Consider the following 27,611-nt stretch of genomic DNA (forward strand, 5'->3'; position numbering starts at 1 on the left):
AGGTCTCAGGTTACTGAAGTGGCCTCACTGTCTTGGAGCGTTGTTGCAGCTTCAGAACATAGCTGTGATATGGGTTGAATCCTAATGGACACATGATTTCTACAAACCTCTACCAGTACATACCAGATGAAAACTTTTTTTTTTTTTTTACACAGAGTCTTATTTTGTCACCGTGGGCAGACAGCCTTGGTGTCATACCTCACGTCAACCTTTAACCCGTGAGTTCAAGTGATCCTCTCCCCTAAGCCACCTGAGTATCTAGAACTATAGGGATGCACCACAATACCCAACTCCTTTTTCTATTTTAGTGGGAGGTGGTGTCTTGCTGTTGCTCAGGATGGTCTCGAACTCCTTTGCTCAGCTGATTCACATGATCTGGCCTCCCAGAGTGCTAAGATTACAGGTGTGAGACACTGTGCCCAGCCAGCTAAATAAAATCTTCCAAAAAAGGAAAAGCCCTGGACCAGATTGTTTTACACCACAATTCTGCCAAACCTTCAAATGAGAACTACTACCTATATTGCACGATCTATTCCAAAACATAGGGAAGTAAGTAATCCTCCCCAATTCATTCTACTAAGCAAATATCACCCTGATTCCCAAACCAGGAAAGGACCCAACAAAAAAAGGAATCTATAGACTAATATCACTAATGTATATCAATGCAAAAATATTCAATGAGATCTTAGCAAGGAGAATACTGTGACACATTAAAGAAGTTATACATCAAGATCAAGTAGGATTTATCCCAAGGATGCAAGGTTGGTTCCACATATGTAAATCCATAAATATAATTCACCACATAAATAAAATCAAACACAGTAAGCATATGATTCTCTTGATGCAGAAAAGACTTTTGGCAATATCCACTATCCTTTCTTGATAAGAATGCTTAAGAAAGGGCCATGTGTGGTGGTTCACACCTGTAATCCTAGCACTCTGGATTACAGGTGGATGGAATACTTGAGCTCAGCAGTGTAAGACCAGCCTGAACAGGAGTCAGACCTTGTATCTGAAAAATAGCTGGGCATTGTGATGGGTGCTGTAGTCCCACCCACTCGGGAGGTTGAGGCAAGTAAACAGTTTTAGCCCAGGTATTTGAGCTTGCTGTGAGCTATGATGCCATGATACTCTACCCAGGGCAAAGAATGAAACTCTGTTTTTAAAAAAATAAATAAATAAAAGGAATGCTTAAGAAAATGATCTTAGGTGGGACATTTCATAAACTGAAAGAGGCCATCTCCAACAACCCCCCAGCAAATATCATATTGAATTTTACCAAACTGAATGTATTTCCATTGCGATCTGGAACAAGACAAGGATGCCCAATCTTGTCCCTGCTATTCAACATAGTGCTGGAAGTTCCAGCCATCAAAATCAGGGAACAGAAGGAGATCTAATGTATTCAAATGGGGAGAGAGGAGCTCAAACTCTCTCTCTGTACAGATGACATGATCTTATACATGGAAAACCCCAGGGAATCAACTACAAAACTCTTAGAGATGATCAAGGGAAATTACAGCTTCTCGGGATACAAAATCATTGCTCACAAACCAGTAGCCTTCGTATATGCCCAATAACTGCCAAACTGAGAATGAAGTCAAAGAATCTATACCTGTTACAGTAGCTCCAAAGATGAAATACCTGGGACTACACCTAAGAAAGGAAGTAAAACATCTCTATGGAGAAAGGTATGAAACACCAAGAAGAGAAATAGAAGAAGATCTTAACAAATGGAAGAACATACCATGCTCATGGCTGGGAAGAGTTAACATTGTAAAAATGTCCATACTGCCAAAAGGAACCTACTGATTTCATGCAAGCCTCATCAAACACCAAAATAATACTTTAAAGAACTTTTAAAAACAGTAATTCATTTCATGTGGAACCAGGAAAAAAAAATAGTCAATCCAATTCTTAGAAATAAAAACAAACCTGGAGGCAATACAGTATGAGACTTCACATTACACTACAAGTTGATAGTGATCCTAACAGCATGGTACTGCCACAAAAAGAGAGGCATAGATGTGTAGAATAGGATAGAGAACTTAAAGATGAACCCAGCCACATATCAGTTTTTGATCTTTCATAAACTAAACAAAAGAATTCACTAGGGAAAAAAAATCCTATTTAATAAATGCTGCTGTGAGAACTGGTTAGCCATGTGCACAAGTCTGAAAAAGAAAGCACACCTCTCAACATTGACAAAAATTTGTTGTCACTGGATAAAAGATTTAAATTTAAGACACAAAACTATACAAATTCTAGAAGGGAGTGTGGGGAAAACTCTTAAAAATACCAGCCTGGGAAAACACTTTATGAGGAAGATGCCCCCAGCAATTGCAGCGACACCAAAAATAAATAAGTGCATTCTGATCAATCTATAAAGCTTCTGCACAGCTAAGGGTACCACAACCAGAGTCAACAGACATAATTAGGAATGGGAGACTTTTGCATGTTACAAATCCTATAAAGGCCTGATAACCAGAATCTACAGATAATTCACATTAATTTATGAGAACAGAGCAAATAACCCTATTTATAAATGGGCAAGAGACTTGAACAGAAACTTTTTTGAAAATAACAGATGAATTGTCAACAAACATATGAAAAAATACATACTGTCTTTAATCATCAGAGAATGCAAATCTAAACCACTCAGATATCACCTAACTCCGGTGAGATTAGCTCACATCACAAAGTCCCAAATCTGAAGGTGCTGGGGTGGATGTTGAGAGAAGAGAACACTTCTACACTGCTGGAGGGATTACAAACTAATAGAACTTTTATGGAAAGAAGTATGTAGAATTCTTAAAGCACTGAAAGTCAACCTTGCTTTTTATCTTGCAATTCAATTACTAGGTACCTACTCAGAAAAATAAAAATCATTTCACCACAAAGACATTTCCACAAGAATATTTATTGGAACTCAATTCATAATTGCCAAGTCATGGAAGCAACCCAAACGCCCATCAATTCATCAAGGATTAACAAACTGTGTTATATGCATCGAGTACTATTTAGCCATAAGAAAAGATGGAGACATTACATCTTTTAAGTCCACCTGGATTCAGTGAACAATATTCTTCTTAGTAAAGTATCTCAAAAACGTAAAAAAAAAATCCCATATACTCAATACTAATATGATATGAAACCAATATATAAACAATTACATGCCCACAGGAGCAATAAAACAGAAAGATAGTCTAGCAAGGGGAGGAAAGAGGAGGGAGAGAGAGGTAGGAGAGTGAGTGTTGGCAGGAGGGAGGGCAATTGGCAGGATCTCACCTAATGTGCACAATGTCACCAGGTATTTGAGCTTGCTGTGAGCTATGGTGAAGGCCTGGTGAAGGCCTCTTCTGCAACTTCAACTTTACCTTGAAAGTGAGAACAGTGTAACCTAAACACTATGCCCTCATATTAATTTGCGGTAAAAAAAAAAATTAATTAAAAAAAGAAACAAAATACAATGAAAAGGAACAAACTACTGATACACATGACACTCAGATGGAGTTACATGGGAATTGTGATGAATGAAAGGAAGTGATCTCAAAGGTTGCATAATGTATAAATTCCATTTATATAATATTATCACAATGACAGAATTATAGAGATCATGAACGGATTAGCAATTTCCAGGAGTTAGAGCTGGTAGGGTTAGGTATGGCTATAAAAGAGTATCATGAGAAAGATCTTTGTGATGATGACAGTAATTTGTCTTTTTTGTTTTAAGGCAGAGTCTCACTCACTCAGGGCTAGAGTGCCATGGCATCAGATTAGATCACAGCAACCTCAGATTCCTGGGTTAAAGTGATCCTCCAACCTAAGCCTCCCAGGTAGCTGCGACTACAAGGGCTGTCCAACACTCTAATTTTCCTATTTTTAGTATAGATGGGGGTCTTCTTCATTCTAAGGCTGGTCTTGAACTATGGAGGTGAAACAATCCTCCCACCTCAGGCTCCCATAGTGCTAGGATTAGAGGTGTGATCCACTTTGTATCTTGATTGAAGTATTGGTGATGTCAATCTACAAGTGATCAAATAGGGCAAAACTGCTAATATAGATTGTATTGATGTCAATATCTTGACTTTAATTCAGTAAAAGAAGATGAAAAACTGGGGGAAACTGGGTTTGGCCTACATGGACCCTCTGTATTATTTTTGCAACTTGTTATTTCAAAAGCAAAAGTTAAGAAAATACACAATTGCATATATAAGGAAACTCAAAGCCGAATAAAATGAATCATAGACCATTTTATTCAGACTGTCCAAATGTAGACTCAATATTTGTTTCTAAAATATATGTCACCCCTTATATAATGGTTTTATTATTTCATCTTTCTTTTCTATAATTTGTCACTTTTTTTACAGGTCTTCAATAAAAGGCAGAGTTTTGAGATGCCCAATTAGGACCCTCTGACCTGGTATTCTAATTGAGTTTCTTCTATATAGTCATCATTTTGCTTCTAAAAGAAAGGCTTTTGGGCTGGGTGCCAGTGGTGGCACAGGCCTGTAATCCTAGGAGTCTGGAAAGCTGATGTGGAAGGATCACTTAAATTCAGGAATTTGAGATGAGTCTGAGAAAGAGCAAGAACCAGTCTCTTTTAAAAAATAGAAAAATCCTGGCAGGCACCAGTAGTCCCTGTTACACAGGAGGCTGAGGCAGGAGGAGCTTGAACCCAGGAATTTGAGGTTCCTGTGAATTATGATGCACTCTAGCCTATGAATGCACTGACTCTCTAGCCTGGGCAACAGGATGAGACCCTGTCCCAGCCCCACCAAACAAATGAAAGACTTTTGGGCTTTTCAATCTATTGCTGAGAGGATGAGCCTGCGCTGTTACCCATAACCGCACAACATATTTTAGAATCATTTCTGGCATTCAGTCATATGCATAAACATGTGAATAAATTCACAATTTCCCTTTCAGCTTCTTCTAGAGTCATGTTCAGTTTCTCTGCAAACAATCACCTCTCTGTTTTTTGGCTAAGATCAAGTTTAGTTTCTTGGCCCACATGCTTCTTACAGACAAGGACTCATGTAGCAGAAACACCAAATGCAAGCCAATCTGAGAAGTGCAGGATGCAAGTAATCAAGTCGTACTCTACATATCTTGGTGAAGGAAAGGAAGTCCATCACATAAAAGATTTTTTTTTTTTTTGAGACATAGTATCACTTTGTCACCCTTGGTAGAGTGCTGTGGCATTGTACCTCAAAGTAACCTCAAAACCTTAGGATCAAGTGATTCTCTTTCCACAGACTCCCCAGTAGCTGAGACTACAGGTGCTCACCACAATACCTGGCTAGTTTTAGAGATGGGGCCTTGGTTTTGCTCAGGCTGGTCTCAAACTTGTGAGCTCAAGCAATCCTGCCTCATCCCCCCAGAGTGGTAGGATTACAGGAGTGAGCCACGCCGCCCAGCCACACATTAAGGACCTTGAGAGAAGTATCATGGATTATCTGGATGGGCCCTAAATACAATCATATGTATCCTATGTGAACACTCAAAGAATCGATCCTTCAAGATGAGTCCTGAGTGGCTAACTTTGCCTAATTTGAAAATAGAGCTAATTGGCCATTTGCTGACTACAGTTTACACATTTACTCTGCATTCCCAGAAAAAAACCCACATTCTTAATTTCAGGACTTTCGTAACTGTCTGCTCCTTCTTACCGTTGCTGGAACCTGCCAATTGACTGTGACCTGTGTTGACCAATCAGAACTTAGCAAGCCTAGACTGAAATTAGAACTCAGCAATTTTGTGTCCTTCATTTGAACAGGCAAACCAGAGAGGAAAGCTGGGTAGGAACTTTGTAAAAGAGGACCAGTGTCTTTTTAATCTTGGAAAGCACCTTTGTTATGTACTAAATAAAGGTTGTTCTTTTTCGCTTGCAACATGTTTACTGGAAAATAGTCTCTTTTAACTGTGTTAAAAAAAAATTGAATTCAGTTCTCACACACCTAAATCAGTTCTCCTACTACCTCCAAATCAATGTATGTTATTTGTCACGAGGTGAGGTTAGAGCCTACAGGAATGTCTCATTGAGAGGTGAAAATGGAGCGTAACTGACTTCTCTGAGATGTGAAAAGGGAAGGAGGATAGAAAAAGAATGAAAACTTACCCTAACCCTGTGCGTCTAGAGTACAGCCACTAAGGAGGAAAGTAGTAAGTGATGAGGGCAAAGTATCTAGACCTTGTGCACTGCTGACCTTGGTTGGTCATTGGTTTGGATTCTAAATAAAAGGGAATGCAGGGCGGCACCTGTGACTCAAGGAGTAGGGCGCCGATCCCATATGCCAGAGGCGGCCGGTTCAAACCCAGCCCCAGCCAAAATAAAAAAAAACCCACACACACACAAAAAGGAACTTAAAAGGGAATGCATTGGAGCGTTTTAGGCAGGGCCTGATAACGGTTTGAATGCTGGAAAACAGCAGAAGCACAAATATGTGTGAAAGTGGAAAAGATTGATTTCCTTTTCTCTGGGTGCTCTTTAGGGGCAGCACCCTAGGTTTCTTCCAAGTGTCTAAATTTTTGTGTGTATGTGCATATATGCATTAAAAATGACCCAAGTGGGCACAGTGGCTCACTCCTGTAATCCTAGCACTGTGCAAGGCTGACGAGGTTGGACTGCTTGAGATCAGGAATTAGAGACCATCCTGAACAAGATTAAGATCCCCTCCCAAGTAAAAATAGAAAACCTGGCCCACTAGGACACCCTGCCCAGGGTAACAGAGTGAGACACTGCCTCAGAATAAATGAATAAATGAATAATTCTTACACTATTCATCAGCTTCTCAAAATTATGTCTACACAAACCCTTGCACATGAATATTTATAGCATCATTACCCATAGTAGCCAAAATGTCCATGAACTGATAAACTGATAGCTAAAATGTGGTATGTGTATACAATGGTGGATTATTAAGTCTTAAAAAAAAATGAAGTGCTGATTCATGCTGCAGCATGGATGGACTGTGAGAACATTACAGAAAGTGGAAGCAGGAAAACCCTAGATGCCACGTATTTTATAGTTCTCTTTTTCATGTAATGTTGTGAATAAGCAAATCTACAGAGACAGTAGATGAGGGGTCAGTTAGGGATGGAAGACTGAAAGGTTTGAGTGGGGTGGTGATAGCTAGAGAGCATAGAATTGCTTTTTGCAATGAAAATGTGTTTTTTTTTTTTTTTTTTTTGTGTGTGTGTGTGTGTGTGTGTATTTTTGAGATAAAATCTCCCTCTGTCATCCAGGCTAGAGTGCCATGGCATCAGCCTAGCTCACAGCAACGTCAAATTCCTGGCTTCGGGCAATCTTCCTGCCTCAGCCTCCCAAGTAACTGGTACTATAGGTGCCAACCAAAACACCTGGCTAGTTTGTCTCTTTTTTTTTTTTTTTTTTTTTTGTAGAGATAGGGTCTGACTCTTGCTCAAGCTGCTTACTAATCCTGAAGTTCAAGCAATCCAGTCACCTTAACCTCTCACAGTTCTAGGATGATAGGTAAGCTATCATGCTGGGTCATTTTCTCATTTTTTATTTCCCTCCATCCTGCCTCTCTCCCTCCTGCCCATCCTTCCTTCCTCCATTTCTCTATCTCTTTTCCTCTCTCCTTTTTTCTTCTCTTTCTTTCTTCTCTCTCTCTCTCCCTCTTCTACACATTCAGGTAAACCTTTTTAGTAACAAAGTAGCAAACTATACAAGTGATCCCTGAAAGTATATTCTTGAACTGTATACTTTAAATGGGTGAATTGTGGAGTGTATGAATTATATCTTAATACAGCTGTTATTTTTTAAATGTATGGGCTACTGGCTATTGTCTATTATGTAAATAGAGAAAAATCCTCAACAAAATATAAGCATGAGGCCGAATGAAGTTGCTGATGCATGTAATCCCAGCACTCTGGGAGGCCAAGTAAGGTGGATCACATGAGTTCACAAGCTGGAGATCAGCCTGAGCTAGAAGGAGACCCAGCTGCTAAAAATAGCTGGGAGTCACAATGGTCACCTGTAGTCACAGCTACTCAAGAGGCTGAGGCAAGGAACTTGCTTGAGCCTAGGAGTCTGAGGGTGCTGTTAGGTATGACACTCTGGCACTCTACCAGGGGTGACAAAGTGAAAGTAGGTCTCTCTCTTTCTATCTTTCTGTATAAATCTATATACATACATAGGGTTGAGAACCATAGCTCATACCTGTAATCCTAGGACTTTGGGAGGGCCACACAGGAGCATCATTTGAGGCCAGGGCTTCCAGAACACTCTGAGCAATATAGTGAGGCCCCATTTGTACTAAAAAATGCAAAACTTAGTCAGACATGGTGGCATGTGCCTGTAGTCTCAGCTACTGTGGAGCCTGAAGGCAGGATGATCACTTGAGCTAAGGAGCTTGCTTTGCTGTGAGATATGATAGAAAATGGGGAAACACTGTCTCAAATATATAAGATATACTGTATATGTGCAGAAAAAGTCTGGGAGCATACAAAATAATTTACATATGTTGACCAAGTGGAATTTATTACCAAGAATGCAAGTCTCGTGCAATATGGGGAAATCAACACATAGAATAAACTACCTTAAGAGAATAAATAACAAAAAACACAAATCATCTCAACAGACACAGAAAAGGCATTTGATAGATGCAACACATTTTCATGATGATAATCATTTAAAAATCTAAGGTTTTTTTTAAACTAAGGGAACTTCTTCAGGTCATATAAAGGACATCTACAAATGATTGGACAGATATAATATATTATACTCATACGATGGAATATTTTTTAACAGTCAAAAGGAATGAAGTGCACATTTATGTTACAATATGAATAAACCCTAAAAACATTATGATAAGGGGGAAAAGCCAGTTAAAAAGACCACATACATACGATTCAACTTAAATGAAAACATGGACACTAGGAAAATTGTTTGCTAGGTTTAGAGGGAAGGTGGGGGAGGGTCGTGGGGAAGATGAAAGTGACTGCTAGTAGGTTTTGACTTTATCTGGGTGGAGGTCTCACTCTTGGTCAGGATGGTTGGTCTTGAACTCCTGAGCTCAAGCAATCTATTCATCTCGACCTCCCAGAATGTTAGGATTGCAGGTGTGAGCCACTGCTTGAAGTTGTGATATTTAAAAAACCTTCCTCTTGAGTCAGGCATAATTTTTCATCCCTGTGATAATCCTAGCACTCTCGGAGGGGCCAGTGCCCTACTCCTTTGGGCCACAGGCACCGCCCTAGCTTTGTTAATTAGAGTGGCAACTGCTGCTACTGCACAGAGGCATGAGGGCATGTCTACAGCCACAGGATCAAATTGACATGAAAAATGCACTACAGGACAGATCTGAGATGAAAAAGGCTGCCCTAAAATATGAGCAGCAATTCCATTATTTTCATGGCAATATAGATGAAAGGTTTTTCAAAAATGGGTAAGCTAGTGCAAGAGGTGTGGGTGATGGTAATTGAAGTGTTTTAAAGGAGTCTAATTCCTCTGCAGGCCAAAGGATAGGCTCTTGGATACTATCAGCAAGGAGGAAATATAATGATTTAGTGAGAACAGCAAGATTAGGAATCTATTGGCAGCAGTAGCCAGATGCTCCTAGAAATTTACATGCTTGTTTTTTAGTTTTGGGAAGGGGGATAGACAAAATTGACTCAAGGCATTTTGGAGTAATTTTCTGAGTGCCTTGAGATACTTCATGTTCTAAGTAAGTAACAGTTGTCTGTACCCACTGAAGTTTAGACTTAGAGTCTTCATAGCCTTTTTTAAGCTAGAGTTTTTAAAAGAATAAGAGATTGTAAGAGGGCACCTTGTTTAGGTGGATTACAGAGTAGAAGATCATCAATGTAGTAAACCAGAGTGGACCCGTGGGTAAAAGTTATAAAATCTACATCAGTTTTGAGAATTTGAGAGAATATTGAGGAATATTCACAGTATCTTTGGGAAATTTGGGTCCCAGTTAATTGTCTCCCACTGAAGGTAAATGCAGTGAGTCCAATTGTAAGGTAATTGAAAAGAAAGCTAAGAGAGATCAATTACCGTAAACTAGGCTGCATTAACAGGAATCGAGGTAAGAGTTGTAGCTAGTTTAGGTACAACAGAATATCCAGCAATTACAAAGGAAGTTATGGCTCCCAGATCTTGTACAAACTGGTAGATATGGTTTCTGAATCAAATTTTCCTTCCTTTTCTACTGGTAGAATTGGGGTGTTACAAGGTTAGGTGGTAAAAATGAATAAACCCTGCTGTGAAAGGGAGTCTATTATAGTTCCAATTGCCTGTTCTACTTCTCGTGAGAGGGGGTACTGAGCTATTGAAGGAAAAGTTTTGTTTTCTTTCCAGGACAGGATAACAGGCTCTGCACTTAATAGTAGTCCAAATTCATTTACATGCTATCCAGGACACTCTCTAGGATTGTGTAATTCAGGGAATTTAAATCAGAAATGTCACTATTAAAGAGAGGAAGAAGTTGGGAGTTTGATGTGAGGGCAGAGAAATAAAGATACCATTTTCATTACATTGGAAAGTACCATTCAATTTACACAACAGGTCACTATCAAACAGGTTTGCTGGTGAAGAATCAGGTATTAGAAAGGCGTGGTGACTATTTAGAGGATCTAGAGATATAGGAGTAATCCGACAGACAGGTAAAGAAATAGGTTGTCTAGAGACTCCAATAGTTTGAATAGAATTAGAGGTAAGAAGTAGAGACAATTCTTCTGTCATAAAAAAATGTCACACCAGTGTCAATTACAAATTCCAGTTCCTGATCCTCTAATTTTAATGGTGGGGTCCAGGGGTCTTGTCTCTGTAACAGGACTACTTCTTGCTTATCAGCTTTTATGCAATCAACCCATATGTTTGGGGATTGTAGATCAGGCCTGAGTGCCTCCTGTTAATTTTGGAGATATACAGAGACTAATGTAGGCAACTGGTTATCAAAAAGACTTTCTGAAAATCTTGCAGTTGGTCAGATAGTTTACTATCTCTTAAGGATGAGGGCTGAGGAATTGAGGTTGGATTTTGAAGTTGAATTTGACAAGGAACCCAGTGATCCAAAAGATCTTCTGTGAGATCAGGGACAAGTAATTGAGGATAGAGAGGAATATAAGTTGGAGAGGGGTTTAAGGGTGAGGCAGATTTTAACATTCCTTTGAATTCAGATTTCTGCTCTTCAGATTTTTTAAGGGGGTTATTATTATTATTATTATTAAAGGGAGTTTTTAAGGCTGGCCAAAATACTGATGTTTGTTTTTCTTTCAATTTAATATTCACATAAATATAAATAAGGCAGTTGCTTAGAATGAGAGCTCTCTAAAATTTTCTTCAAATTAAGGAGGTTTTCTCCTTGAAAGGATCCATCTTCTGGCCACTTATTGTTAGAATTTCCTAAGGTATATTCATTCCAAAAGTGACTCAATGTAATGCCTTTTTATGAAGCCCAGGTGATAAAGGGCATAAGGAAGGCTCAGTGCCTCTTCAAAGAAAAGGATGCTTCCAAGATTCCTAAAAATTCACCCTCAGAAATAGACTTATGTTAGAATAGACAATGACAAAAGAGCGTGACTCATGCCTCAGAGCTTGACACATTCGGTACACACAGTGTCCTGCTTAGAATCTTACCTGTCTTGGACTCCCAGTCTTAAGAGACTGGCTGCCTGACATGTTCCCGACAAAACATGCCCTCCAGATGGAGGAGACTAAGGAGACAATTCCCAGTTAGTCACAAAGTCAAGCTCACAGACATAAAACAGGATGAGAAGAAAACTTCCTATGGTTTTTGTTTCAGGGACCCATAAAAAATTTTGTCTTAAAAGACACTGAACTAGCCAGACCCATGTAACCAGCTAGTATGAAGGGCCAGTTTGAACATCAGGCCGATGGGGAGCTAGGCCTGAGTTCTACCCTATGCCAAACCTGTTTAGACAAAGTGACACAGACAAGAGACTTATAGATGGCTTTTGGAAGGGAGGAGGGAGAATATGGAAAATATTGGTGAACCAAGTGGTGGACAGAAGAAGATGTATGTAGATGGGTGAAAATCAATTGATTTGTAGATTAACTTGAAAGATAGGTCTTGTGCTTCAAATGGCCTAGGTGCCAGGTCTATTAGCATGTAATAAGGAAGTCAGCAGTCGCTTCTGATTATAAATCAGGTTACTCAGGTTTTATGTAGATAGAGGAACAGCTTCTTCCAATGCTTTCTGATCATGAATGGGCTTTAATTCAAAATATTCATTATACCAAGGAATTATATTTTGAGGTAAAATTTCCTTAGCTTGATGACATGGAATTTATTTCTCTTTAAATTTCACCAGATCCTTGGCTTTTTAGAATTTGTTTCCATACCCTCAAATGATTCCTGAGTCTCTCCTAAGAACAATAGAATATGAACTATCAGGTCCTGGGACTGGAAACATCTGGAAAAATATCTAATTTCAAACTTGTTAGAGGAAAAATGGACATAGCATTCACATTCACAAGACCCTGTAAATTTGGATACAGTTACCTTCTTTGTCCCCCTTAACTTCAGGAACCCTCTGGACCTTAGAACAGACATTCTTCTTTTTTTTTCCTTTGGGATACCATCCCATCTCATTGCTCTTTTCTCTCTTTCTCCTTCCCCTTCTAAAATATAAAGTACACTTTTATATTCTAATCTTGGCTGAGAGAAATTCTTATGTCATCCAGTACACAGTATCTACTGTGTTTTTTCACCTTAACAGTTCACATCTCATAAATAGGTTTATAACCAGCACTTCTCAGTAAGATATTTAACAAAGTCCATTTACACAGACAAGAGGTCATCTTTAGTTCATAGGCCTTAGTTTTATCACTCATGTGCTGAATACAGTCATGTTGAACCATTATTAATTTTTTTTCATTTTTATTTTTCTGCCTATCATATGTAAAACTTTAAACCATCAATGGGAGAAATGGCAGGGACAAAGCATTTTGCCATCACCACACCAGGAAAGCAATAAAATATTTAACTTAAAAAATGTACCTTGAGTTTGCTCCCAGGAGTTTGAGGTTGCAGTGAGCTATTATGACACTACAGCATGCTAGCCAAAGAAACAGAGAGAAGGGTGGCGCCTATAGCTCAAAGGAGGAAGGCACTGACCTCACATGCCGGAGGTGGACCTCATATGCAGGAAGTGGCGTGTCCAAACCCAGCCCCGGCCAAAAACTGCAAAAAAAAAAAAAAGAAGAAGAAAAAGAAAAAGAAACAGAGAGAAACGGCTTAGTACCCATACTCAGTAGTTAGGGTGCCTGAGCCCTGCCCAGGCATGCTAAACAAAAATGACAACAACAACCACAAAATAGTCAGGAGTTGTGACAGGCACCTGTAATCCCAGCTACTTGGGAGCCTGAGGCAAGAAGTTCTCTTGAGCCCAAGAGTTTGAGATTGCTGTGAGCTGTGGTGCAGCAGCACTCCACTGAGGGTGACATAGTGAAAATCTGTAAAAAAAAAAAAAAATCCTGTCCCCCCCCAAAAAATTATGTGTATTTTACAACAATTACTTTTTTTAAATTCCCTTTTTTTAAAAAGTGTACATGACTTCCTCCTTGACAAGGACACTAAGAAAGGGCTTTAAGCAGAGTGAAAAGGAAACCGGCCTGTTGAATCAGGAAGTCTAGAGGGCCCACAGAAATATGGGTATGAAGTCACCTAGGTAACCAATGACCAATAGGAAGAGACCATCACTGACCAATAGCAAAGAGCAATACTGCCTGGAGGCCCAGAGAGGCCAATGAAAGACTTGCCGCCAATTTCAAATGGCAGAGAGTATTTATAACCCTGCCCGCCTTCGCCTATCTGGCTCTCTCACTTTTTCTCCTCCGTGAGAGGGACCTGCTTCCAACTCTCTTTGGAAGTGCTCTAAATTTTCTCTTCATGATTCTTAAATAAAATCTCTCTTTGTTACCCTGAAACTTGTGTAGGTTACTTTTACTTTCTATCCACACCGCTTGAGCTTCTCCAGTTTTACTTTCAGTTTCCACTCACTTTTGCTCTCGGTTACTGCTGTGCCTCGATTGACCTTTCTAGCTCAGCCCAGTAACTGAACCAGGGCAATTGGGTTTGGGAAACTGGGGCCACAGATCCCCAAGTACCCTACTCCAATAGGTGTCCATTTCATTAGAAGCACTTAAGGTTGAGGATTCCTAGGAATCCTCTACAAACCATTGAAAGCCACTGTTTGTGTAAGTGGACAGCTTCTGCATAACACAAAACAAGCTAGTGATTTCAGAACATCCACCCAAGACAACAGAAGCAGATTACACTCACCTAACTTTTTCTGTTTAAGTAGAGCTGGATCTCCACTCCTGCTCAGACTGGGTCAAAATTCTCAGCTCAAGGGAATCACCACACTCAGCCTCTCAGAGTGCTAGGATTACAGGTGTGAGCCACCACACCCAGCCTCATGTCAGTAACGTTTCAGGGGACATTTAGGGGACCAAGAGCCTTGGTCACTAACTTTTCTACTCATATTTCCTATTGTTATGCTACAACACACTGTCAAACACTAATATTGAAACAGAGTGGCCACCGCTCCTTCCCATAGATATGGAAGTGTAAAATTGAGAATGGGGAATATTGTAACAGAGGAAATAGCTTAAAAAACAGCAAAAAATATTTTCTGTCTCTTTAACTCTTTTCAAAACTGAGATATGCATCCCTACCTTTGCCAGTAGTCCAGAGAAAGGGGCAGGGAATTTTTTTTTTTTTTTCTTTGAGACAGAGCCTCAATCTGTCACCCTGGATAGAGTGCCATGGCATCACAACAAACTTCAACTCTTGGTCTTAAGCGATTCTCTTGCCTCAGCCTCTCACGTAGCTGGGACTACAGGCATCTGCCACAATGCCTGAATGTTGTTTGGTTGTAGTTGCCATTGTTGTTTGGCATGCCCAGGCTGGATTTGAACCCACCAGCTCTGGTGTATGTGGCTGGCGCTTTAGCTGCTTGAGCTTTGGGCGCCAAGCTGGGGCATGTCTTGTGTTATTTTGCACTGGAAAGTGGGCCTAGAGGCTGGGACCTGGCTGAGTGGCAGAGGTGCTGAGCTGCTGAACTGGGGCATAGATCACCCAGGTGGGCAGCAGAGATAACAGTGTGTCTTCCACTCATATGGAACATTAACTGTATTTGAATAACAATAGATGCTCTCTCTTAAGAGCTCTGTGATGCTGGACTTGGTGGCTCATGCCAGTAATCCTATCAATCTGGGAGGCCGAGGCAGGTGGTTTGCTTGAGCTCAGGAGTTTGAGACAAGCATGAGAAAGAGCTAGACTCCATTTCTACTAAAAATAGAAAAGACGGTTTTGGTTTGCATTTCTCTGATGATTAATGATGATAAGCATTTTTTCATGTGTCTGTAGACCATGCACTTGTCTTCTTAAGAGAAACTTCTGTTCATGTCTCTTGCCCACAATGAAATGAGATCACTTGTTTTTTTTCTTATTAATAAGATCTTTGTGGATTCTGGTTATTAGACCTTTGTTGGAAATACAACTTGCAGAAATCCTCTCCCATTCTGAGGGCTATATAGTTGCTTTACTTACTGTGTTCTTGGCAGTGCAGAAGCTTTTGAGTTTGATCAGATCCAGTAATGTATGTACGATGTTGTTTCAATTACCTGGGGGTCCTCCTCATAAAGTATTCTCACAGGCAAATTTTCTCAAGTGTTTCCCCTGCATGCTCTCCAAGAATTTTTATAGTTTCATGTCTTAAGTTTAAGTCCTTTAACCAGTGAGAGTCAATTTTTGTTAGAAGAGAATGGTGCGATTTCAGTTTTAGTCTTCTGCAAGTCTCCAGCCAATTCACCTAGCACCATTAGTTAAATGGGGAATCTTTCCCCCAATTTATATTTTTCATAGGCTTAACAAAAATCAAATGAGGATAAGTGTCTGGGTACATCTCTTGGTTTTAAATTTTGTTCCATACATCTACTTCTCTATTTTTGTGCCAGTACCATGCTGGTTTGATCACTATAGATTTATAGTACAATCTGAAGTCTGGTAGTCTGATACCTCATGATTTCTTTTTATTTCTGAGTAATGTCTTAGCTATTTGAGGTTTTTTTCTGTTTCCATATAAAACTAAGTACTAATTTTTCCAGATCTTTAAAGTATGACAGAGGTACTTTAATAGGGATTCCATTCTAAATCCGTAGAATGCTTTGGGAAGTATATACATTTTAACAATGTTGTTTTTCCAAGCCATGAGCACTTTGAGATATCATCTAACTCCAGAAAGAGTCAGAAATCCCAAAACTACACATGTTGGTGTGGATGTGTGGAAAAGGGAACACCTCAGCACTGCTGGTGGGAATGTGAGCTAGTATGTTCCTTTCGGAAAGAAGTTTGGAGAACACTCAGGGATCTAAATGTAGACCTGCCATTTCGTCCTGTAATTCCTCTACTAGATGTACATCCAAAAGACCAAAAATCACTTGGCAACAAAGATATATGCACCAAATTGTTCATTGCAGCTCAATTCATAATTGCCAAGACTTGGAAGAAGCCCAAATGACCATCAATCCATGAATGGATCAATAAATTATGGTATATGTATACTATGGAATACTATGTGGTGTTAAAAAAGGATGGAGACTTTACCTCTTTTGTGATTACATGGATGGAACTGGAAAATATTCTTCTTAGTACGGTATCTCAGGAATGGAAAAAAAAATATCCAAAGTACTCAGCACTACTATAAAACCAATTTATAATCACTCACACTTTCATATGAGAGATGAATAACAACTATAGCCCAGGATGAAGGAGGGAAGGAGAGGTGGATGGGAAGGGAGGGAGGTGGTTCAATAGAAGGAGGGTTAATGGGGAGATCACACCTATGGAGCATATTGCAATGGTACAAGTCAAATCTATCAAGTATTAAACACAAATGTCTTAACACTGTGATTAAATAAACGAGGTGAAAGCTATGCTAATTAGTAGGATGTAAGCACTCGAATTTGTACAAATAATCAACACATTGAATCCCACAAAGGCATAAATGTATTCATGATCTATGTATGTGACTTAATAAAAAAGAAAAATAGAAAAAACAAGCTGTGTTTTGTGGTGGGTTCTTACAGTCCCAAATACTGGGGAGCCTGAGGCAAGAGAATCACTTGAGCTCAACAGTTTGAGGTTTCTGGGAGCTATGATGCCACAGCACTCTACTCAGGGTGTCAGAGTGAGACTTAAAGAAAAAAGAGAGAGAGAGAGAGCTGTGTTTCTGCTACATGTAGGAACAATAGGTATTTTGAGATATACAATCTATCATTTCTCCTCCTTTGGCTGTGACAGAGAATACCCAGAAAAAGAAAAGTCTAAGAAAAAAGAGATCTTCTCAATTAGACCCAAGGGTCCACCCACAAGTCCTCTCCATCGTGACTTGGCTCCTATGAATTTGTAAAACTTAACTTCCTGGTACCTCGAAATTAATGCTTCCTTTCACTTCTATAAAAGCCCGCAGTTCCGTCAAAGCCGGAGACCCCTTCTTCATCTTGATTCAGACTGACCAATGAGAAAAGTACCCTTGGGACAGAACTTTTTGACTCAAAATAGAAAAGAGAAGATTGAGTCAGTCACAGAGTAAAGCCATTTGGGGACTCTGGGTCTGTCTCCACTATTCCAGCTGGAACACAGCCCTTCCTGTTTGGATGCGTGTTTGGATGCTCTTTCTCTCCACTGGGCCTCATCTTCCTGTGACATCAGCAATGGAATAGATTTCCTTTTTGTTCTCAAAAAACACTTATTCTTGTGTGTTTTTTGATGTGGCCTCCAGAACAAGTGTCAGGATGCTTACTACCCCTCAACAGAAGTCTGTGCCTTGAAAGTTTCCTTTATATTTAGAATGTATTATATACTTGCCTCTTCACTTCTTTACCAAAGGCCTAGACTGTCTGTCACCTGGATTCATGGGTGATCCATGAAAACTTCACTAGTATACGCTGAAAATCTCCCCTCAGTAGTTCTGAGGCAAGAAGCATTTCCACAAAACCTTGGAGTTAGACACAAGAGTTATTTCTTCCTTAAAAAATATTTCTATCAGATATGATAAAGGCTTATTATCTGTAATATATAAAAAACTCTTGAAACTCTTTTTCAGGAAACTTGATGATTTAATCAACATTAAGGATTCCTGTTACAATAGACCAAGAAACATTTTACGGATTAGTTGAGGTGTTTGTGCAAGTTACTCTAACTAGACATTTCAGATCTTTTGTCCCTTCCTTTGCCTACTCTTTTCAGTCTTTGGTCCATCCACTCTGTTCATGTAAAATGTAGACTCTCTTCCATCCCTTAAATATTTAGAAATATTCACTGCATCTGGCATAATTTTCCACCACATATCTCTGACATTACATGAGAGTGTCTTAACTTACTACATGCATAACAAGAATAACAATATGGATGGTACAGACAGCCTTGACAATTTATATATCTATCTATCTATATATATACTATATATATGTGTGTGTCTGTATATATACATATATATTCATTTTCATATAGTCAGTGCTTCAAGTTTAATTCTCATTTTTCATTGGAGAAAAGGAATGAATAAATATTATCGATCCCAAATAGCAGACTTGTAAAACATGCTCTAACTTAAAAGTGAACCTTAAAAGCAAAAGCAAATGCAAAACCAAAATCGAAGAAAACAGAAAGTGAAATCATTCTGAATTGAACTTTCAATAAGGAATTTTTATATCCCAGCCAAATTATTATTTAAGAGGAAATAGTTGCCTCATATGGCAGTGCCCTTAATTGAGAATAATTTCATCTTAATTTTTGTCTCCTCAAATAATAGGTGCCTGGTGTCAATGGCTACAGGAATTGGAGCCAGTGTGCACACTCTCCCTGAAGACTTTGCAAAAGTAAAGCCCAAGATGGTTTTGACTGTGTTTGCATGTTTTATGGGCAGGGGAAATAAAGATAGTGAAAATAACGCATCTGAATAACACCACCTTACTCCAGGGGGATGATTCCCACCGCAGCTATTTTCAGGTGAAGTGCTCATGGCTTAAGGAACTCTTCATCTTAAAGGACTTTAGTTTTGATTAACAAGACTACTTCATCATGAGAGCCCTCGGGGAAAGGGTTTTAATAAAAACAACTCTTCTTTTCCATAGTCAAACTTTGCCGACTTAGATTTGCCAGGCACAGGTGAAGTGTGCTCATAACCAAACTGTTTTGCCCTTTCCTATTGCTGTATGTTCTTTCTCTCTCTGCATCCTTTTCCTCTTAGAGTATCTCTGTCTTGGGTTTTGCTTAGATGACTGGATGTGAATATTATTAGACAGTAATTTTGCTGTCCATTCAATATGTTAGTTCTTAGTTGAGAACTATGATCAGAGGACATTTGGATATGAATATCCTCTGCTTGTCTTTGTAGTACTGAAAATTTGCCAAAGTAATTGGCTGTGCAGAATGTAATAGAAGTGTTTCTTTTTCTTTCTTTCTTTTTCTTTTTTTTTTTTTTTTTGAGACAGAGTCTCACTATGTTGCCCTCAGTAGAGTGTCCTGGTGTCACAATGCACAGCAACCGCAAGCTCTTGGGCTTAAGCGATTCTCTTGCCTCAGCCTCCCAAGTAGCTGGAATTACAGGCACCCACCACAATTCACAATTTCTGGTAGTTTTTGTTGTCGTTGTCGCAGTTGTCGTTGTTGTTTAGCAGGCCCAGGCTGGGTTCGAACCCTCCTGCCTCTGTGTATGTGGCTGGTGTTCTAACCGCTGAGCAATAGGCACCAAGGAAACTTTTCCTATTCATTTATTCTTAAGATCAGCATCTTTTTTATAATATTCTTTCTACATAATCTTTTCTTGTACATTTAAGAATATTTTCCCAGCTACTTGGGAGGGAGGCTGAAGCAAGAGAATTGCCTAAGCTCAAGAGGTTAGCTCCAGGTTGGTGTGAGCTGTGACACCACGGCACTCTATCAAGGGTGAGAAAGTGAGACTCTGTCTCAAAAAAAAAAAGAATATTTTGAATACATCAAAAAAGACTGCTGTTTTTCTACTTTTTAAAAGGGGTCTTCAAGTAAGTGAAAAACATACATTTGTGGATAGAGGAAAAATGTACTTTAAATTCACATCTTCCCTCTTAAACTCAAGCTATAAACATTTGAAATATTTTGTCTTAAATCACTTAGTTGAAGACATGCTTTTTGTTTTAAGAACTGTATCACCATATTTGCTCTTTAAATTTAAAATGCTGTGGAATAGGCACCTAAAGAGAGAGTGTGCTCAGAACTTCCACAGGATTTGGTAAGCCAAGTATGCTAAGTGTACAATATATTTTTTTTAATTTTAACCTATGAAAAGATGTCATCAGTAAAAATAAAATACACATCTAGGACTTAATGTACTCTTGCTTTGTCAAGCTATGTGCTATACTTTTCAAGATCATGTTACTCTAACTCTGAAAAAATGATGCAGTCTGTTAGCAATTTAGTAGTTCAAATAAAGGCATTTACATAATACTTAGTCTCTTCATCATGTTTCTGTTCCTTTGAAAGTATACCTTTGTTTTCAGGTGTTGTTCCTTTTCCTGGTGCATTCTATAGTATGGTATTTACTAAATTTCAGTTTGGGGAGCTGAAATAGAGATATTAGTTAAGTAAGGGCAATATACATGATATATTATGGTTTTCCCCAATTTACCAAAATTTCCTTATCTAGTTTTTCCCACTTTTTTAAATTTAGTCTCCCTCAATCTTTATTCAGACCCTGAAACAATAGAGATCTGAAAAGCTTGGGAAGTGAAATGATGAATGGCAGATTTTTTTCAATTTCATCACTATGGACATTTTGGGATGAGTATTAATTCTTCCTTGGAGGTGGCACATGAAGGGATTGTCCTGTATGTCGTGCTAGGTTTAGCCATATTCATAACCCCTACCTGCTAGATGTCAATAGCACAGCCCCCGGGTGTATCAACCAAAAATTTCTCCAGACAGGGCCAGATGTCTCCTGGGTGGCAAAATCCTCCCTCTTTGACAACTGTTGGTTTATGATACCATTTCAAGCCTTTGTGTGAAAGAGTAATTTGAAGTACCATCATTACCACCCTGGTTACAGGGTAATATTATAAAGTATATGTATAGTCTGAAAATAATAATGGGATAAAAACTGTCCAAATATTGTATAAATTCCAAGGGCATAGAATAATAACAGAATGATAAAGTTGACAACTCTACTTTGTCTTGAAAAAAGAAAAGGTTTTATGGGTTTGTTTATTTGAGACAGAGGTTCATTCTTCAACCCTGGGTATAGTATAGTGGTGTCAGTCTAGCTCATATCAACTTCAAACTCCGGGTCTCAAGGGATTGTCTTGCCTGAACCTCCAAAGTAGCTGGAACTACAAGGCACCAGCCACAATATATGCCTAATTTTTCTATTTTTAGAAAAGACAGTGTTTTCAGGCTGACCTCAAACTCCTGAGCACAAGGGATCCTCTGCCTCAGCCTCCCAGAGCGCTAGGATTACAAGATTGATCCATGTCTCCCGGCCAATAGTTGAATATTCACATAAAGCAGTGGGCATGTTCAGACACATGATTTTGTATTTCCTCCTAAGAAATCTGGAACACATAAGACAATGGACTGAAATAACTAATATATTAAGAATTCTAACAAATCTATAAGTGAAAGTTCTAGTAGGAAATGGGCAAATGGGTTCAGTACAGTGGCTCATGTCTTAAATCCCAGCTACTCTGGAGGCTGAGATGGGAAAATCTCTTGAGATCCAGTGATTAAGACAGCCTGGGCAACATACCAAGACTTTTGTTGTTGTTGCTATTGTTCTCATTGTTGAGACAGAGGCTCACTCAGTCACCCTGGGCTTGAGTGATATGGCATCATAGCTCATGTCAACCTGAAACTCTTGGGCTCGAGTGATTCTCTTGCCTCAGCCTCACAAATAGCTGGTACTACAGGCACCCACCACAATGCCAGGCTATTTTTTGATTGTAGTTGTCATTGTTTGGCAGGCCCAGGCTGAATAGGAACCCACTAGCCTCGGTGTATGTGGCTGGTGTTCTACTCACGGAGCTACAGGCACTGAGCCACGACTATTAAATTTTAAATCTGTAATTAAGCAATGAACATAGAAAGGGATGGTTCTTCTCAATGGTAATTAGGGCTATGGAATTTAAAACAACCAAGAACTGCACTTTTAAAAATAGACTTTATTATTTAGCTTTAGTGTCACAGAAAATTTGAGCAGAAAGTACAGGGATGTTCCATATAGCTCCTGCCCCCACACATGCACAGCCTCCCCCACTATCAACATCCTGCAAGGAACGTGTACATTTGTTAGAACTGATATAACTGCACAAATCCATCATTGTCAACCTAAGACAGCCATAGTGTGCATTAGAGTTCATTCTACATTCCATGAGTTTGTATAAACATAGTGACATATACTCAGTAGTATATTACTATACAGAAGGTCAGTGCCCTAAAATCTCTGTTCCACCTACTTATCTCCCACTAACCCCAGTAACCACTGATCTTTTCATTGTCTTCATAGTTTCTCCTTTCTACAATGTCATATAATTGGAATAATAAAGCATGTAGGCTTCAAATCGGTTTCTTTCTCATAGTAATGATATGCATTTCTAAAGAGAACAGTCTCTTTTATGAATGTCCTTTTTTTACCTATTATACTAATAAAAATTGATAATTATCTGATGTTGATAAAGGTATAGATATACAGACAGTATTTAAGATCACAGGTGGAAAAGTGATCCATTGTCAGTTTTATCAAAGGCAAATGGGTAACAGTTATAAAATAAATAAGAAAATGCCATGAAGGCTATGTTAACCAGTTCAATGAAAATATTTCAAATTGTATATAAAACCAGCACATTGTACACCATGATTTCATTAATGTACACAGCTATGATTTAATAAAAAAAATAAAATAAAATAAATGCTGGCATATCCATCAACTTTACAGCCACCAAGTATAGCAACTTTCTTGATATAGCTTGTGTTGTAATGAAGGACTGGTGAAAAATGCTCTGCTCCATTCATACAATAGGATATTTATGTACCTGGGGGTGGGGGGAACACCTGCTGAGATTACTATATATACTGTCTATATACTGACATGGAAAGATGTCACATATTAATCTGATTTTTTAATGGTACTATGTATGTAGAAGAAAATATTGCCAAAAGTGAAAAATACATATATTACTAAGTTATACCTGAGGTGGGGGAGTAAAGTAGAATGACAAGAGCTTTTCACTTTTGTTACATGTTCCTATAATTTTGGGAAACTTCTTATTTACCAATTTTATTTATTTATTTATTTATTAAGACAGGGTCTCCTTCAGTGATCCTGGGGTTGAGTGCCATGGTGTAATAGCTCACAGCAACCTGAAACTCTTGGGCTCAAGTGATTCTCTTACCTCAGCCTCCTGAGTAGCTGAGACTACAGGTATCCACCAAAACGCCCGGCTATTTTTAGAGATGGTGTCTCACTCTTGCTCAGGCTGGTCCTGAACTCCTGAGTTCAAGTAATCCACACCTCTTGGCCACCCAGAATGCTGGGGTTGCAGGTGTGAGCGAACTGCACTGAGCTAATTTGGGGAAATTTAACAGATAAATCAAAACATACGGATAAGGCGTAGTGGCCCACTTCTATAATCCCAGCATTTTGGGAGGCTGAAGGAGGAGGATTGCTTGAGGCCATGAGTTTAAGACCAGCATGAGTGCTGGTGTTGGTGGCTCACACCTGTAATCCATGCACTCTTGGAGGCTGAGGCTGATGGATTGCCTGGGCTCACAGTTTCGAGACCAGCCTGAGCAAGACCGAGACCCCCCATCTCTAAAAGTAGACGAGTGGTGTGACAGGTGACTCTTGTTCCAGCTACTTGGGAGGCTAAGGCAAGAGAATCACTTGAGCCCAAGAGTTTGAGGTTGACATGAGCTATGACACCACAGCATTATACTGAGTGTGTCAAAGTGAGACTCTGTCTCAAAAAAAACAAAAACAAACAAACAAACAAAAAAAAGAGTAGTGAAAGTTGCAGGGACCAAGGCCCTTACTCCCCTTAAATTTGTAAAAAAAAAATCAGTTACATGAGGTAGATTGGTTAGTAAAAGACATACAGATTTATTTGCATGTATACATGGGAGCCTTCAGAATGGAGATCCAAAGATACAGGGAAATTGACCACATTTTTGCTTAAGTTCGGTAAAGTTTTGACAACTGTATAGAAATAGGGTTGGACAAAATGTATGATATAATGTTAATAGACTGAGTTGGGAAACCCATCGAGGCCCATCTCTCTAGATTGTTCCTAGCTTCTTTGAGCAGTACGTCTTCCTTCTGAGTGTGAGGTAGGACCCTTACTGGAATGGGTGTCTAAATAACCTACAATCTAAACTACCTATCTAAACTACCTACAATAACCAGTCTAAAATACCTACAAGGTAGGTCAAGTGATTTGTTTCCAGGATCTTGCTCCTGCTCAGGCTGGACTCTGACTCCTGAGCTCAAACAAATCACCCACCTGGGCCTCCCAGAGTGCTGGGATTTCAGGCATGAGCCACTGTGCCCAGTGGTCAGATTTCTTTATGTCCATGCTTGACACAGACTAATTTTAAGTTTTATGGGGTTTTTTGGTGGGGACGGGGAAATGATTCTAGTTTCTATGACTTGCCTTTGGGTAGAAAGATTCTAGTTTCTATGGCTAGCCTAGGGGGAAAATGGGACCAAGGAAAGATGATACGAGAAGTTCAGAAAGAAAACTTGCATTTAATACCATCATTTCAAGGTACTTTTTTCTGGTTTCCAACAATGTGGACATCCTTATATTTTTCTTAATATTAGAAGGAAAGCATTCTGTCATTGTGAAATATAATGAAGCTCCAAGTTTTGTTGTAGATGCTCTTTATCAAGATGAAGATACTATTCCTAGTGTGCTGAGAAAAATTATATTTTTTGTTTTTATTTGAGAAAAATTATTTTTCATGATGAATGGTTGTTGGATTTTATCAAATACCTCACATCAGTTCTAAATCTGTAATACTTGGAGGAATTAAAGCCTCACCCCGTGCAAGGCTGCAGCATGCTCTCTGCACTGCTGAAAACTCAGACACATGCTTTTCTGCCTCTGAGGTATCTGCATTTCACTGGAGGGCAACTGATCACCCCACCTTGTGTGAGATGCTTTGGGAGCCCCCTGGAAGAAGGATGCTGATAGATCTAAGTTGGTGCTTCTGCACCAGACATATTTGCTGTCACTGCTGAATATATTAGCTCATTACACTTCCTTCAAATAATTGGAGAGCATAATGTATCAATTTACATTATGATTTTCTTTAGCTTATGATCTGGTAGTTTACACTGATTGGTTTTTAAATGTTAATCACATCTTGCATACATGAAAATCCCACTTGATCATAGTGTACAATTCTTCTATGCTGTTGGCCTTGATTTGCTTATAATCTATTGAGGATTTTTACATCTAAGTTCAAAATTGATGTTAATTCTTATTATTGAAATGTTTAGTAGAATTCTCCAATAAAAATTTTAGGACTAGAGATATTTTTTCGGGGGGATGTAGTAATTACAAATTTATTTCTTTAATTGTTATAGGACTAGTATGATTACTTCATCTTGATTGTGCTTTGGTTATTTTAGAATTTTAAGGAATTTGTTCATTTCTTCTAAGGTGCTGAATTTGTGAACATAAAGTTATTGTCATGCCAGATACGGTGGCTCATTCCTGTAATCCTAGCACTCTGGGAGGCTAAGGCAGGGGCAAATGGATTTCTTGAGTTCAGTAGTTCAAGACCATCCTGAGCAACAGTGATACCTTGTCTCTAAAAGTAGCCGGGTGTTGTGGTGGGCACCTGTAGTCAAAGCTACTCAGGAAGCTGAGGCAGGAGAATCACTTGAGCCTAAGATTTTGAGGTTGCTGTGAGCTGTGACACCATGGCTTTCAACCCCAGGGCAACAGATAGAGAGACTGTTTTCAAAATAAATAAATAAAGTTGCTGGTAATATTTCCTTAACCATATTTCTTTCTTTGGTTTTTTTTTTTTTTCTATTTTTTGGCAGGGGCTGGGTTTGAACCTGCCACTGCTGACATATGGGAAGTACCAAAAGCAAGAAGAAATTGTTTCTGATGTGGACATTAGCAATGGAGTGGAATCTGTGCTCATTCCTTTCTCTAAGAAATTGATAGTAGAAAGCTTCCATAGTTTAAGTACCAGAAGACCATGTGGCCACATGCATACCATTTTAATGGCTTCTCCACCATGTTCACTGATTCATGTGATTGTTTTGAGGGCTGTGTAGACATAGCAAAATGTGTGTGTCTTCAGCTGACAGTAAGGAATGTTAAAAACTTCTCCCTTGTCAAGTAATAAAGTACCCTCTGGATATAAATACAAAAGACTACAGAGACAAGTACCTACTGGCATTTATGAATGCAGTCTGTTGTGCAAATGTAATCGACGATTGTGTCAAAACCCAGTTGTCCAACAATGTCCTCAAGTGAAGCTACAAGTGTTCAAAACTGAGAAAAAAGGCTAGGGGATATGCTGCCTGGATGATATTGACAGAGGAACATTTGTTTGTATCCATTCAAGAAGATTACTAAGCAGAGCTAATGCTGAGAAATCTAATGCTATTGATGAAAATGGAACAGAAAAGAATACTATGAAAAATACATTTTCAAAAAAAGTAGAGTATATAAGTTGCATGTTCAGATTCTGAGGTTGAAATTATCCCTTAGAGCTGGAAACGCATCCTAGAAATGCTGGAACTGAAGCGTGTTCACCAAAGTTCAGTAGGAATTCCAAGGGGCTTGTTACAGAAATGAAGTATAACAATATTTCAAGAATTCAGTATCATTCAGTTATTAGAAGTCCTAAATCCAAGATAGAAATTTTTCACAGCAATGGGAAAATGATAGATTTGTTTCCTTGGAGTCTGTCACCTCAGAAGATAATGATGGATTTGAAACAGCCAAGGAATTTCTGAGCTCTAAAACCAAGGGAGTTCAAAAGGACTCACATTCAAACCAAGTTCAAGATTCTAAAGACACTGCTGTTCCAATCAATTGCAAGAAATGTGACTAGACATAGAAAAGAAACTTCAACATGGAGCACATGTACCAATGCAACCATGTTGTATCATCAAAGTATGAAAAAAGAATTTGAAGTTTCAATACAAAACCCCCAGAGGAACAATCTTCAGCATGTCAAAAACAGCAGATCTTTTGTGATAAAGAGTTGCCAAATGAAACCAAAAGACTTCATCTGATTCTCTAAGGAAGTTCAGTAAAGGGAATGTGTTTTTACTGGATGCCACAAAAGAAGGAAATGTTAATCATAGTTAATCATAGGTGTTCCCCAAATCTCTTGGTACAGAACATTTTTGTAGAAACACACGATGGAAGTTTTCCATTGGTGGCATTCTTTACCAACAGGGATGTAAAAGCAAGAATAGAACTAACATGGGATCAGGGTTATGAAGCTGAGACTGTGCCTGTGGAAGAAATCCTCTGCCAATGTGGGATTAATAAATGTAGGAAAAAATATTATAAATATACAGTTTATAATTGTTGATGGATTTACTTTTTATGC

General features: G+C 38.9%; 1 pseudogene; it reads left to right on the plus strand.

The window, feature by feature from the left end:
- Nucleotides 1-18,823: 18,823 nt before the first annotated feature.
- LOC128580947 (histone-lysine N-methyltransferase SETDB2-like) lies at nt 18,824-27,593 on the plus strand (annotated as a pseudogene).
- The last annotated feature ends 18 nt before the right edge of the window (nt 27,594-27,611 follow it).

The sequence above is a fragment of the Nycticebus coucang genome, chromosome 3 (assembly GCF_027406575.1).
Source record: "Nycticebus coucang isolate mNycCou1 chromosome 3, mNycCou1.pri, whole genome shotgun sequence".
NCBI lineage: Eukaryota > Metazoa > Chordata > Mammalia > Primates > Lorisidae > Nycticebus > Nycticebus coucang.